Source organism: Sesamum indicum, unplaced genomic scaffold (genome assembly GCF_000512975.1).
Source record: "Sesamum indicum cultivar Zhongzhi No. 13 unplaced genomic scaffold, S_indicum_v1.0 scaffold00206, whole genome shotgun sequence".
NCBI lineage: Eukaryota > Viridiplantae > Streptophyta > Magnoliopsida > Lamiales > Pedaliaceae > Sesamum > Sesamum indicum.
Genome location: NW_011628100.1, coordinates 40,275 through 48,367, shown reverse-complemented (window position 1 = coordinate 48,367; position 8,093 = coordinate 40,275). Strand labels below are relative to the sequence as shown.

Sequence of the window (8,093 nt, the reverse complement as noted above, 5' to 3'; positions counted from 1 at the left end):
TAGAATGATATGATTTCAAAACTTTCGGAATGGATTAGTGGGGCGGTCTTTCAGTCATGGCAAAACAATCCCCACCTGAAAAGAGGAAATGTTCTGGAGATAAAATTCGTATCAGTCGCTCCAGAAATGGCAGGAAAGGGGTCTCATCCAGCATTTCATTTCATAAAAGTGTAGAGGCCAGACATGGTGGCTTTGAACAAGATCAAAGCTGCCTCAAGAGAAGCTCCCCTCGTATCAGCCTTTACTAAAGACAGTATCTCTATCAGAAGAGCTTGGGGATTATAGGTCTGTCTCATGGAGATGGACAAAGTTAAGTATCCGTTCAAAATTTTCTCAAACAAAGTTAATGGATCGTTCCTGTTAAATTCCATGACAGGAAAATGCACCAAGTTCGCAAAAATCTTATTTGAAAAGAAGAGGAGGTTAATCTGGAAAATTAAGCTGCCAACGACTGAAGCAACAAAGATGACGATGTGCAACAGGTTACATGCTGGGCAGTGGCATAATCATTTATGCCCTTGCTGTGAAAAACAAGATAAGTCCCTATTCGGGACAAAAATTTAGGTGACAAAATAAACCTGAATCAGACCAAGATAAGGGAAAAAGAAAAATTATTACGAAAAGAAGTAAAAATTAAAAAATATAGAAAAGCAAGGGTAAGGTTGTCGGCAGAAAACGACAAAGTCCAAGAGTCAGCAAAGTAGGAAAACCAGTTGGAAATCACGTGACTGACAAGCCATTATGACCAACAGATGGAAAGGACGAGGCAATAACGAATGCAGTGATGCCAAGATGATGAATTCGGTGACGTCATCACAAAACATGTTTGGAGTCCAAATTTGAAGTCTGTGGACGTGTATAAAGAAAGATGCAATGAAACAGATGGGGATCATCAGAAAAACTTCACTTACTCTTCAAAACATTAGAGTTCGAGAGTTTTTCAATAATTTGTAGTGTTTTTAATCTTTTAGTGTGTGGGGGTTTCCCCAACAAGTTAAGTCCTCTATAATATGAGAAGCTAAACATTTGTCTCCTCCAATAGAGGATTAATATCTATGTAATATTCTCTATATTTCTTCAATAAAAACAACACTTCTGTTCAACTTATTTATCTAAAATTCTATTAAGTCCCTGTATTAGAGTCTCTTTTACACTCTAAGGTAGGAAACGAAATAGGGTTGTGTTGTTGGTTGCTGAAGAAGCCAAGTGCCTGTGAACCATCTAATGCGGTATTGTGGTTGGAGGAAGTCCGTAAAACCAAAAACTTGGAATACTCGGAGACCAAGCAGTCAATACAAGGCATGAATTTATGGAGTCTTAATTTATTTCAGAAGCATGTTGGGCCTAATTGTGAGTATAGAATGGACTATGGTTAAAATTCTAGCTGGAAGGGCGAAATGGTCATAATCTGGTCAGAGGGCATAAATCGCGCACATTTTTATGGAAACAGTGCGTAAATTGCCACCCTGTTTATACTGTCCTTGTACTGCCACTAACCTATAAATACGAGGCAGTAATTGCATTTAAGCCTACCACCGTGATTCGAAGCTCTAGAATCAGCTTTTGCATAAAGAAGGGATGCTCAAGGTAACATAATTTCGGTTGAGCGCATTCCCCCACCATCTCCGGCAGAACGAATTGTTGCACAGAATGTGGGCGATGGCGGTTTGAAACCTGGCGGAGAAAGATGACGAACGGTGGAAGGAGTGATGATGGGAGAAAAATGTGAGAATGCACTTAAATGAATTTTTTATATGATGTGATAGGAGCACCGAGGGCGTCCAACAAGAAAAAGAAATTCAAGATCCAATAAACCGAGATTTAACCATTGTAAGTGGGCCAATGACAAGAGAAAAGTTAAAGAGAATGCAAGAAGTAATTCAAGCCCAATCTAACTTAGTGTTTTCTAATGGGATCAAGTCACAATCGGAGGCCCAATATGTGAGCTTAATTTAATTAATTCAAGCCCAAGGAAGCCCACAATAGGAGCCCAACTCGTCCAAGTGTAGCCATGTGGTCAAAGGAGACCTTCCAAATACATTCAAAGTGCATTTATGCACCAATTTTCGGATTCACATGGTCACGCATGGATTTTACTCGTTTTTTACCAAGAATGTTTAGTTTTTAGTCATTTTTTACCATGTATTAAATGTATGTCCACCAGGGAGTCACTTGAGGATATGAAAGGTTAATTTGGAAGTGTTTTAGGCCTATAAAAGGCACATACCAGCCATGCATGCAGAACACAATCAAATTATTGAAGAATTGATCTAAGTTTATAAAATATTGAGTGTTCTCTTATTTTGGAGAGTTATATACTTGTTTTTGCTTTGATGAAACCTTTGCTTTGTCAATCAAGTCTATTAGATTGGTGATTCGAATTCCCAAAGCCTCCAATTCGTGCTTGACCCAAGTGTGTCGTTGTGTGGATTGGTTTACTCGTGCTCGTGCTTGGTTTAATGTTCTAAGTAGTAGGTCATGTTTATAGAACGTGGTTGGCTATTTACATTCCTCAGGTCACGAACCACTTTATCCATTTCTAGCCTACACCGTAAAGATCGGGCCCCTCATGGTTGATACCATATCGTGTTGTATCAGAGCCTAAGGTGATACGGTAGGCTTTCTTTATTTCGTTTGATTTACCTTGAATCTTTTATCTACCACCACAATCTTCCGTACCTCCCCCCCCATTGTTATATAAGAACAAGCCGAAATAAAAAAACAACAAAAGGAAAAGCTCAAAAAAAAAAAAGGAAGAGCAGCAAAAAAAAAAGAAGAAACAAATAAAAAAATCGGTTCCATCACTTTACTTTGCTATTATCTTTGTAAGCCAATTGGTCTTCATTTTCCCAGTTATATCGAACTTCTTTGGACCATTCTCTAGCGACGGGTGACTGTGAAGCGTCCACATCCACATACTTGGTTGAGAAAAGAATCGGCATTTGTGTTTGAGTCACTAGATAAGCCATTGAGTTTCACAGGAGCTTAAATTAGAGAGTGTTGAGTGAAGTGAGACTACCATTGAGGGCCAAAAGTGTGAGCCTATTAAGTGAGGAGTGAAACACGAGTGGAAAAATAAAGAGAGAAAAAAGAGTGTGGCAAAAATTTTGTGAGGTTCCTATAAAAACCAAAAAAAAATATTTTACTAAATGACAGAAAATCGAGATAAAGGAGTTGCTCAAGCAAGTGATGACAACAACTCGGGACAAACGATGCAAGGTGGGGTCGATGCATTCCATTTGCAAGCCTTAGTAAGCCACTTTGAGAAGTTGTTTGACCGTAAACTAGAAGGACTTCATAAAAGATTGGATCAAGTAGAGAATCAAGTAGCCAGTCTAATAGCTATAAATCAAAGACATGCTCTAAATTCACATCCTCAGCCCCCTATTTATAATGAGTATTTGGAGGATCCAAGCGATAGAGAACAATATGAGGACATTCGGCCAAGAGATAGACCGAGATGACCTAGGGAAGAAGCCGGTGGCCTAGGAGGAGTTAAGGTCACCATTCTTTCATTTAAAGGAAAAAGTGATCCCGAAGTCTATTTGGAGCGGGAGATGCGTGTCGAGCAAATCTTTTCATGCCACAACTACTCATAGAGTAAAAAGGTAAAATTCCCAGCCTTTGAGTTTACTTAGTATGCTCTTGTTTGGTGCGATCAGATGCAAAAGGAACGGGTTAGGAATGGTGAATGTCCCATCACAACATGGGAAGAGATGAGAGCAATCATGAGGAGAAGGTTTGTTCCATCCTATTTTCGTCATGAGTTTTACAACCATCTCCAACGTCTTACTCAAGGTTCTAAAAGTGCTGATGAGTACTACAAGGAGATGAAGATTTTCATGATTCAAACTAACATTATAGAGGACAACGAAGCAACGATGGCTCGTTTCTTGCGTGGGCTCAATCGGGATATCGCCGATGTTGTGGAGATGCACCACTATGTAGAACTTGAAGAGATTGGTACACCAAGCCATCAAGGTGGAACAACAACTCAAGCGAAGAGGACTTTTGAGGAAGACTTCTAACTCGTCGGCATTTGGTCCATGGAAGAACAACCCCAAGAAACACACCTCTTCTACATCAAGATTCAAGCAGGCAGATCCTAAACATGGTGACCAAGTTGCTGCCAAAAAGGTACAACCCGAACCCAATTCTTCAAGAAATCGTGATATAAAGTGTTTCAAGTGCCAAGGGAGAGGACACATAGCAAGTGAGTGTCCTAACTGACGTACAATGATCTTCAAAAATCATGGAGAGTTAGAAACCAAGGAAAAAATCACCGATAAAGTGGAATCATCAAAAGAAGATTGTGATGGAGAGTATGCCAAAGAATGAGAATTGCTTGTTTCTAGAAGAACCCTTAGTGCCCAGATGCTGGAGGAAGATAATTGTCGAAGAGAAAACTTGTTCCATACACGCTGTCAAGTTCATGGAAAGGTATGTAGTATGATAATTGATGATGGTAGTTGTTGCAATGTGGCAAGTATTGAATTGGTTCAAGAATTAAGTCTACCTACTATGAATCACCACCGCCCATACAAGCTTCAATGGTTGAATGAGTGTGGAGAGCTGATGGTGACCAAGCAAGTAAAGGAATTGTTTTCAATTGGAAGATATAAGGATGAGGTTTTAGGTGATGTTGTACCAATCAAAGCATGCCACATACTGTTGGGAAGACCATGGCAGTTTGATAGGCACGTAAGACATGATGGATTCCAAAATCGTTACTCTTTTGTGCTTCGAGGAGAATCAATAACTCTCGATCCGAAGACACCAAAACAGATTTTGCAAGATTAGATCTTGAGAGAAAAGAAAAGAGAGTGTGAGAAAAGAGAAAGGAAAAGAAGAAAGTGAAAATGAGAGTAAAAAAGAATTAGAGATTTAAAAAAGGGAAAAATAGAAAGCAAAGTTACGAGAGGAAAGAAAAAGAAGAGAAAGAGACGTTTACTAGTTGGTAAGAAGAGTGAAATCAAGGAAGCTTTGTTTTCTCGAGAAAACCTCATAGTACTTGTGTACAAAGAGGCTATGTTGAATTATAAAGACCTAATCTCTTCGTTGCCTAGTGTTGTTACATCTCTTTTGCAGGATTATGAAGATGTTTTTCCAGATGAGATGCCACCAGGTTTGCCACCCATTCAAGGGATAGAACATCAAATTGACTTCATTCCGGGAGCATCCTTGCCAAACCGCCCAGCATACCATACCAATCCCGAAGGTACCAAAGAGATTCAAAGGCAATTCCAAGAATGCTGTGGCCAAAGGTTATGTGAGTGAGAGACTCAGTCCTTGTGTAGTTCCGATGTTGCTGGTGCCTAAGAAGGATGGCGCATGGCGGATGTGTGTTGATTATCGAGCCATTAACAACATAACGATAAGATATCGCCACCTTATTCGTAGGATAGACGATATGCTTGATTACTTAAATGGTTCTACTATCTTTTCTAAAATTGATTTAAAAAGTGGTTATCATCCAAATTAGAATAAAAGAACGAGATGAGTGGAAAATCGCTTTCAAAACAAAGCATGGGCTTAATGAGTGGTTAGTTATGCCATTTGAACTTAGTAATGCACCTAGCACATTCATGAGATTGATGAATCATGTTTTGCGTGCATTTATAGGCAAATTTGTGGTAGTGTACTTTGATGACATCCTTGTTTATAGTAGGACATCGGAAGACCATGTAACACATTTAGAACAAGTCCTAGAGGTTCTAAGAAAGGAAAGGTTGTTCGGGAACTTGAAAAAGTGTGACTTTTGCACACAAAGTTGTTTTCCTTGGTTTTATTGTGAGTGGTTAAGGAATCACAGTTGATGAAGAAAAGGTCAAAGCTATTCGAGATTGTCCAATCCCAACCACTATTGGTGAAGTGAGGAGCTTTCACGGCCTTGCAAGCTTTTATAGGCGATTTTTGAAGGACTTTAGTACCATGGCAGCCACATTGAACGAGTTAACGGGGAAGAATATATTCCAGTCAAGTGGGGAAACACACAAGAGAAAGCCTTTCTAGCTATAAAGGAGAAGCTTACCCATACCCCTTTGCTAGCCCTTCCCGACTTTGGTAAGACTTTTGAAATTGAATGTGATGCAAGTGGGATTGGCATTGGACGAGTACTTATGCAAGGTGGTAGACCGTTTGCATATTTCAGTGAGAAATTAAGTGGGCCGACACTTAACTACCCTACATATGATAAGGAGCTTTATGCATTGGTTAGAGTATTGGAAACTTGGCAACATTATTTGTGAACAAAAGAGTTTGTAATATATTCTCATCATGAATAACTCAAGTATATTAAAAGTCAAAGCAAGCTTAGCCGTCGACATGCAAAGTAGGTAGAGTTTATAGAGTCATTTCCATATGTGATCAAGCACAAGAAAGGTAAGAAGAACATTGTTGCTAATGCACTTTCAAGAAGGTAGGTTTTACTTTCAATAATGGATGCTAAAATTCTTGGTTTTGAGTTCATCAAAGATTTGTATGCTAATGATGTTAATTTTGATAATGTGTTTGGAAATTGCAGCTCAAGCATTGGATGGGACAAATTCTATTTACATGATGGTTTTTTATTTCGAGCCAACCAGCTTTGTGTTCCTAATTATTCTGTTTGTTTATTATTGTTAAATGAAGCATATTTTGGGGGTTTTATGGGTCACTTTGGTATTTCTAAAAGTTTGGGAGTCTTGAGCGAACACTTTTATTGGTCAAAGATGCGTAGAAATGTTGAGAAGTTTGTGAAAAAATGCATAGTTTGTCATAAGGCAAAGTCAAAGCTTAATCCCGATGGATTGTACATGTCCCTCTCTATTCCTAGTGTACCTTGGGAAGATATTTCAATGGACTTTGTTTTGGGATTACTAAGGTCTAAGAGGGGGAGAGATTCTATTTTTATTGTTGTAGACATATTTTCCAAAATCGCAGACTTTATAGCATGCCATAAAGTTAGTGATGCCTCTAATATTGCTAATCTTCTCTTTCAGAAAATTGTAAGGCTTCATGGTATGCCAAGGACTATAATGTCCAATCGAGATGCCAAGTTCCTTAGCTACTTTTGGAAAAATTTATGGGGCAAGCTTGGAACTAAGTTGCTTTTCTCTACTGCTAGCCATCCCCAAACTGATGGGCAAACTGAGATGGTCAATAGGACACTTTCGACATTGTTGAGAGCAATTGTTTAGAAGAACTTAAGGAGTTGGGAAGAGTGTCTACCGCATGTCGAGTTTCCTTACAATAGGGCTGTCCACTCCACTACTATGTTTTCATCCTTTCAAATTGTTTATGGTTTTAATCCTCTTGCACCTATTAATTTAATGCCCTTTTGTAGGAGAGAGTAAATATGGATGGAAAGAAACGTGCTAAATTTGTCAAGCAAATCCATGAAAAGGTCAAGAGTAGCATTGAGAAGATGACTCAACAATACATTTACCTAGCGAACAAGGGAAGGAAACGAGTTATCTTTGAACCGGGAGACTTAGTATGGTTGCATCTTAGAAAAGAGAGGTTTCGGAAAAAAGGAAGTCCAAGCTCATGCCAAGAGGGGATGGACCATTCCGTGTCCTTGAAAGGATTAATGACAATTCTTACAAACTTAATTTACCTGGTCAGTACGGAGTAAGTGCTACTTTTAATGTTTTTCATCTTTCTCCTTTTTATGATGCAGATAATGAAGAGTCGAGGACGACTCATTTTCAAGAAGGGGAGGATGATAGGAACACCAAGGGCGTCCAACAAGCAAAAGAAATTCAAGATCCACTGGAATGAGATTTAACCATTGGAAGTGGGCCAATAACAAGAGAAAGGTTGAAGAGAATGCAAGAAGTAATTCAAGCCCAATCCAACTTAGTCTTTGCTAATAGGATCAAGTCACAATCAGAGGCCCAACATGTAAGATTAATTTCATTAATTCAAGCCCAAGGAAACCCATAATAGGAGCCCAACTCGTCCAAGTGCAGCCATGTGGTCAAAGGAGTCCTTTCAAATACATTCAAAGTGCATTTATACACCAATTTTCGGATTCACATGGTCATGCATGGGTTTTACTCGTTTTTGACCAAGAATGCTTAGTTTTTAGTCATTTGTTACCAAGTATTGAA

General features: G+C 39.0%; 1 pseudogene; it reads left to right on the top strand.

Annotated features, from left to right (window-relative positions):
* The first annotated feature begins 3,557 nt into the window (after positions 1-3,557).
* LOC105179779 lies at positions 3,558-7,761 on the top strand (annotated as a pseudogene).
* Positions 7,762-8,093: the final 332 nt, after the last annotated feature.